We start from the raw sequence: 7986 nt of genomic DNA, 5'->3' as shown, positions 1-7986 counted from the left end.
CCTTCGTTTCTCTCCACTTCTCTCTTTCTTCTTCTTCTTCTTCTGTCTCCCGCTCTGCTATCTGTTGCTCCGTAGAGCTTCCAGTCCGTCTGACGAAGGCTTGCGATGCTCGTCCACGCCACCACGCCGCCCCTCCACCCTCTCTCTTCTCTCCCCCCTCCCTTCCCCTCATTCACCCCGTGACTCCCTCCTCCGTATCGACTGGGACGCTCCCCAGTGCTGAAAGGTGATGAGAGTGGTACATCTGTTGTGTGTTCACAGAGGATGATGCAGTCAGTCAGTCAGAGACGAGGGTTAAGCTCTGCTGCGTTTGGGCATCCATCAAGAGTCTCCCTGCTGGATGCGTTGATGGATTGATGGATTAACCCCTCCCAGGGAGAGTGGATGGAGGGGAGGATGCTCTTTTACTGAACGCACACACTCATAAACACACGAACACACAGCGGGTTGGCAAATTCTATCATTCTTTCCAGTTCTTTTTTTTGTTATTGCAACGTCAGTGAATTCTTACCTTGCACATACGTGCACGTGCAGAGGTGTGCACAAGCAAGACACCCGTCTACTGGTTGTGTATCTGCATGCACAAGGAAATGTCTGGACGTGTGAGAGAGAGAGAGAGAGAGATGCTGCATGAGACACGTGAGAAAAACAAGGAAAGAAAGAGAGAGATGCACGCTGGGAGGAGTGATGCTATCAAGAATCCTTGTTTTGGTGGCCATGGCAACCGGTTCCCGAGAACCCCCTCCTCCCCCCTTCTCCCCCCTCCTCCCCCCTCCTCCCCCCAGCCTCCCAACCCATACATACACACAGACACAGGAGCACATATACTCAGGAACACCACTCCCACCCTGGGACTTCACTGCAGAGCAGCAGAGGTGCTGCAGTCGAGCCTGAGGAAGACAACAACAGCAGTCTCTCTCTCTCTCTCTCTCTCTCTCTCTCTCTCTCTCTCTCTCTCTCTCTCTCTCTGTGTGTGTGTGTGTGTGTGTGTGTGTGTGTGACCTGTTCTTGCATGTAGCGGTGCCCTGTAATCACGTTCCTGTCTGTTCTCCTGCAGCCATAAAGGAAAACACACATGCTGCTCGTTCAACACACCACGAGTCACGTTCTGCTCCGATTCATATTCCACATGTAACGTTCTGCTTCCTCTGCAGTATTTTCTTTCCTATTCTTTCTTTCGTTCATTTTCCACAACCGCTCGTCCTCGGGAGGGTCTCGGGGGTCCCGCAGCCGTCACTGGGTCGAGAGGCGGGGGTACACCTCAGGCAGGTCGGCTGGTCCACCACAGGGCTAACGTTCTGTTTTTATTCACGTGCAGTCGTCTGCCTTCATGTGTATCTTTACACTAAAACATGTGCATTAATGCATACGGTTAGGGTTAAGGTGCATTCATTCTGTTTGACACAAGAATGTCGATGAGATGAGTCCTCTGTTCGCTGCAGTGGAAGAACTTTGTCTTCAGGCTGACAACTAAAATCTGTCAGTCAAGAACACAGTGTGAACCACAGTGGTTGGTAATAAAATGACCACGGGACAATCTGCACATGACCTGAACAGGAGATTTTACATCTTTACATCTTTTATTTGAGTCAGATGATCTTGAAGACGCTGGGATCACCTCTTCGTCTTGACTTCCATCTCATCCAGCCAGTTCTTATTATTTTATTATTACATGTCATACAACACCATCACACACACACGGCTGCATACTTTTATCTCATGCACATTTTCTTTTTTTTCTAAATGCTTTGAGCTCTTCTTCTCCGTGGTGTTAATGTGTCAGTGAAGAACCAATACATTACCCATCAGTCAGGAGTAAACCATTTCACTTTGATGGTGTATACTGTATATGCTTGTTTTGTATTAACTCCATTATTTAACCCAAATAAGAGCCCCCTGTCCTGATCCGTCAGTGACTGGGATCCTGTGGGCAGGAAGCAGAGGGTTGGAGGGCGCCCACTTCAACCCACAAAGTGAAATCATATTAAGTTGACGGGACGCGGTGTGCAGTAACGAATCTTAAGGTCCATAGAGCTTTGGGCGTCATGTGACTTTTTTTGTTGACGCCTCCATATTGCTCTGAAAACTCTGAGTTAAACTGAACGGAGTCAGCTCTGATTTCAGGCCGTCAGAGTTTACTGAGCACTTCAAACTGATAGAAACTGACCAGTACAAGACAAAACTCCACAGATTATATATCATGCCCCAGGTGTGATTTTATCGAGCATTGAAACAGCTGGCGTGGACAATGTTCCTGATCTGCAGCGTCTTAACATTCCTTCATCCTACTCCAGAGAGTCACTGAAAGCAAACAATGAAGAATGTTTCTGAGGAGGTTCATGACAGTAATGTAACTACAGTAGCAAGTAACTGTTTAATCCTGAGTTTCTTTCTCATTGTGAATAGTTTTAGTTCTGAATGATCAACACCTCTTTATAATCCACATTATAAACATCAGCCTAACTTCTCTTTATGAACAGAAATCTGTTGGACGTGGTGTTAAAAACATGATAAATAAACAAGACATTACACCTGGAGAACTCTGGATTCTGTCCCTGATATAAAGTGATCACTACACAAGACAAACCCGTTTCTTGAAGGATCCCACCGCTCCGTTTTCTCCTTCCTGCTTCTTGAGTGTTTTATTGCAGTAATCCACATCTGACGTCTTGAGGGATCTTTGGGAATCCCAGAAAACCATTTCCCCTTTGCTTGTCCCAGACTATTCTGGCGTCCTGGGACACAACAGCTGTCGACCATTTCTGGATGCAACTGGTACAAGGACAAGTTAGTTAGTTGCTGCAGTTGTCAACCGTAATAGTAATTGAAAAAGTGCGCTTTCCTGCCAGTATGGCGGTGTTGTGATTGCTGGTGCAGGGTGACGTCAGATACTGGAGCTGTATAGACCTAAATCTGCCTCTGGCCAGATAATCTAGTTTTCGGTCATGACACGTGGCAGACTATATGTTGGTCATTGTAAATGCTAGAGACTAACATCTGGAGAATGTAATGGAGCCATGTTGTGTCCTGGAGGCCACTGTTAGTCAGCATCACATCATGAAGTCATCTCAAGACACTTTACGTTGGTTGGGTCAAGACCATACAATTGTGCAGAAACACACCTGAACAAGCAAATAAACAGAACAAGCTGAAACAAGGAGCAACTGGACCTGTAGAGTTTCTTGACAAAGTTTCATCCAAGAAGGAACATCTGTAGGTGACGGCCATCAGGAACCCACGTCTGTTATCCGCCAGATACTCACCTGTAGCTGGAGGAAACGCTTTTAATCCTGGTTTCCTTCTCCAGTAAATGTTGCTCTAATGACCCATTATCAGTCAGAGTGGGGCGGCACAGCGGTGTGGTGGTTAGCACTGATGCCTCTCAGCCAGAAGAAGGTTCTGGGTTCTAATCCAGGCCGACTGGTTCCTTTCTGTGTGTAGTCTGCATGTTCTCCCTGTGTCTGCGTGGGTTCTCTCCAGGTTCCCCAGCTTCCTCCCACCGTCCAAAGACATGCTGGTTAGGTTCATTGGTGATTCTAAATTGGCCGTAATCACCCAATGACAGCTGGGATAGGCTCCAGACCCCCATGACCCTTCACACGATAAGACGTTATAGAAGATGAATGAATGAATGAATGAATGGAGGCTGCACACTGGAGCTGTTTCCTGTGGAACATCGTTTTTGTGCAGAGACGGCGTAAAGCCCAGTGAAGTCTGGTGATCCAAACACAGCTGGAGCTACGGTGGATAGACTGAACTAAGAACTGCCATGTGTCGTCTTGTGAAGTACGCAAACCCAAATGTGATCAAACTAAATGAGACCAGAAGAGAGAAAACAAGGAAAGAAGAAGAAAAACAAAGATTTGAGATCAGATAACATAGAGCTAAGTGGAGTGTAATGTTAATGTTGCTGACCTTTGACCTCCAGGCTGCGTCACATCAGTGTTCAGCTCTGCAGGGCAGGTTGTTAGTTTGATTACGCCCCATAAACCTCAGAGACGAGCGAACGCTGCCCTCCTCTCTGCAGCTTACATGATAACAGCGCAGAGAGGCTGTGAGGATTAACGGAGCTTCATCCACTCTCCCGTCCTGATCCGCACTCAGCGGCGGCGTCATCCACAGCGGCGCCGGACGGCCTGCAGCGCCATCTGCCTGATGCACGGAGTCAATGCAGACATGCTGCTCAGGGTTTGGCTCTGTGAGTCCAGGCTGGTCGGCTGTGTCGCTGCAAACTGTCTGACGACTGAAATTAAGTTAAAGTGAAGCTGGAGACTCTGCAGCCAACAGAGGAGCCCGTAAACAGACGAAGAAAAATCAATCTTATCCTCTGCTCAGTTCGCTCCACACTTTACTGACACAAAGATTGCTGAAGATATTATGCAGAACGTTTTATCTGGTTTATTTATTTATGTATTTATTATTTTAAGTTGTTTAAGTTGATATTTGCTATGCCTTTATACACCAATCTTTGAGGGGAGGGGCCTCTGTGGATCATCCCACAGATACTTGATCAGTTTGGGATCTAGTGAATTTGGAGGCCAGGTCAACACCTTGTGCTGTTCTTCATGTTTTTTTTTAGTTGTTCCTAAAGTGTTTTTGTGTGTGTGTCTGTGTCAGGCTGCATCCTGCTGGGGATGGCTGCTGCCATCAAGGAGTGTCATTGCTATGGGGTGGGGGTGCCTGGTCTGGTCTAGGTGGGTGCTACATGTCTAAGTAACATCCACACCAATGAATGCCAGGTCCAGAAGTTTCCCAGCAGAACACTGAACTGTCACAAGATGGTTTAAATGTTATTTACTTCTCCTAATGGTCATAATGTTGTGGCTGATTCCCAGATAAATCTTGTGTCACCAGGCCCATCATATGAAGCTTAGAAGGCATTACTTGACATTGAGCAAATCTCCCTTTAGAGTTAAAGGAAACGTAGCAGCATTCGGTTCTTGTATAAAAATCTTTACAGTAAAGTTGCTTTGTAAACTTATCTGTAGCCTGTGTAGTTTTTATTGTAGTTTTTTTTAGATGAAGGAAAATTCAAACTAGTGATTTCACTGTCAAAGCCTGTGGATATATGGCACCACCTGGTGGGATGTTTGCTACCAGTGATTGTTTCCTTGATAAAAAGAGTTACCTCTGGTTGACTTGTAAAAAATAAACGACTGTAACAATGAGGTGGTCTTTTTAACGGTTCCTCAAGATCCGGCTCCTTTCAAAGAGCCGTAAATCCCAGCTCTACTTCCAACACACTGACCCAGGAAACTAGCTTCCTTTTAAACCTCCTCCTGCTCCAGGTGCTCAACAGGAAGAGTCTATTCCCAGGGGACAACTTTCAATATTTACGTCAACCCAACACTATGGAAAACAGAACACGGACAATAATTATTTACATAAATACATTTACCCCTCAATATATCATGAGTATATACACATTTAAACATATATATATATAAAACACTCAGATCAAACACATTAATCAACACTATTTCTGATTTTCTCACCCTTTGAGACAATGGTTTAATCCAAGAGTTTGAAATCAGGTGATCCTCCATGTCTGACTCTTACTCCAGGTTCAGGAGACAACCAGGACCAGGTGAGTACTGACACTGAATCATGATTTGAAACTAAAAAGAAGATACCAAACCAGACTGATGAAGGTTTCTTCTGCACACAGGCAGGTTGACCAGTCACTCTCTCTGCTTCTCCAGTCGCCATTTTACTTTAACAAACACTGCAAAACTAAAAAACGGGTGCATGCAACTACCACACCATGTCAACCTCACATATACTGTATGAAGTGATTGAAGCTGTGGTCTACATTAAACTCTGGATCTGTGTCAGAACCCACAACCAGAAATGAATTTTTATTTTTATTTTTTGGTAATAGTGTTTTTATTGAGGTTTCCTTTCACATCTGTTCTATAAACTCCACATTTCCCCACTATGGGGTAAATAAAGGATTATCTCATCTTCTCTTTTCCTTGTTTTGTTATTTGACAAGTAGGACGTTAGAACTAGAAAACTACTGAACACGTCTCGGTGCAAAATGAAACTACTCTTGTTTTGTTTTTTATGCACATATCACACTTTCTGCAGCTAATGGAACATGACGGTTTAAAAGAAGAAATAATAAGTTAAAAAGTGCAAAATAAAAAAAACAGCACCCAGGTTTGACAAGGAATTGAAATCATTTTAAGAAAGCCATCTATTTTTGAAGCTTTTCTTTTCCATCTTCAGGTGGGTCGTAACATCTTTGAACCACAGAGACTTCCATAAAATCAGATTACAACATCTAGCCAGAGGAGATGGAAAAGATAGCAGCCCTGCTTGTATGTTGGCCATGTGTAAGGGGTTGGTTGCAGTTCCAAATATTACAATATAAGGGTTTTAATTGAACACCTAAAACCTGGCTGCTATACAACCCCAAGAATAAAATGGATAAAGTCTCCAAAATGGAACCCAGCTCTTATATCTGCTTGAGGCTGGTTGGGTCTGGTCGGGTCGGGTCAGGATGGGAAAAGGGAAACAGGAGGAACACTATAATGCATCCACCTGATTAAAGCGTGCAAGACAAGACTGCAGGATCTAGCTGATGCATGTTACACAAGAGACTGATAGAATCCAAAATGTTAACTGTAGAAATGTTTAGTTGCAGGGATAAACAAGAGCACGGGGATTCCTTACATTACAGGTGAGTTAGCTGGTGTAATGAATGTGAGAGGAATCATAGACATGTTGAATAATGGGTTCATAACTGTGAGCCATGGACACAGATGGGTCTGCAGATTAGAAATGCACAAGTCTCTAAATGACAGTTAGACGGTTCAAGAAGTTAGAAAAGACTGGTGTCTGCATGACGAGTGGATGTTATTTATTAAATCAACTGTTTTAGCTTAATATCGACACTAGTACAAATAACCACGACTGGTAAGATATGATTTATGTAACGGCAGGACAACAAACTGTCCCATGAACTTACAGTGTATATATTATGTATATATACGATGACATTCTTCAGTATTTATATTAAATGATTTAGGTTACTACAACACAGATAAGATACTCACAAATACCAACATTTATTTAAGATAAATCATATTTCTTTTTGTTTACAGTTCATTGTGTCTTATATAATATAGTTTGTATTTGCAGCGTTGTACAGGACAGGTCTCATTTTAACGGGAATATAACAAGAGAACAACGATGTGATGACAGGACAAAGTTTTAACAGAAATATGACAAATGTGGTCGTAGTGATGATCTCACTGATCTACTGTTTAATGTCAAACGTCCTCAGAACAGAGGAGACGGTGCAGGACTTCTTCTGTCTGAACAACTGTCCTCGTCTTTCCTGAGATTGTCCTCACACATGTGACGCCTGAGAAGCTCAACGCAGAGGACAGACATGAATACAGTCTGTTACTTTGTGATGTGGTCTTCAGGTCATGATACATTTTAAATATTTAACTGAATAAATTGCGTCTTCTTTTTAATCATTCAGGTGATAATCTACAATGGGAAAAGACAAACTGATAAACAGGTTAACTCAGTCAAGCTTCCAGCACCAGTTTAGCTGAACAAGAAAAAAACTAAACTATTCAATGTTAAATAATCGTTTTTTAGAAAATAACACGTGATTTTACCTCGGTAGCTTCTCTGAAAGTGCTGTAATCCAGCAAGATGTTTACTATTGAACAGATGCAGTAAATATAGATGATAAGAAACAGATATCACCAAAGAAACATGTCAAAACTGAACATCTGATTTTCTCGTAAACTGTCGGATCTTAACGGATGATTGCTGAGACAAAGTCTGGTCGTAGCCTTCCAGTGTTTTTCCACGTGTCTGTATTTGCAAAACCTTTTCTCTGTTGATTCTGACTTCACTCCCACTGGGCAAGTTACAGTATACTTTGTTTGAAACTAATTATTACCCAGAATGAAATGTTTTCCAAGGAATTTGGCTGTTTTTATTTTTTACAGTGTACAAATA

The sequence above is a fragment of the Chelon labrosus genome (genome assembly GCF_963514085.1).
Source record: "Chelon labrosus genome assembly, chromosome: 2".
Taxonomy (NCBI): domain Eukaryota; kingdom Metazoa; phylum Chordata; class Actinopteri; order Mugiliformes; family Mugilidae; genus Chelon; species Chelon labrosus.
This window is presented reverse-complemented; position numbering follows the sequence as displayed.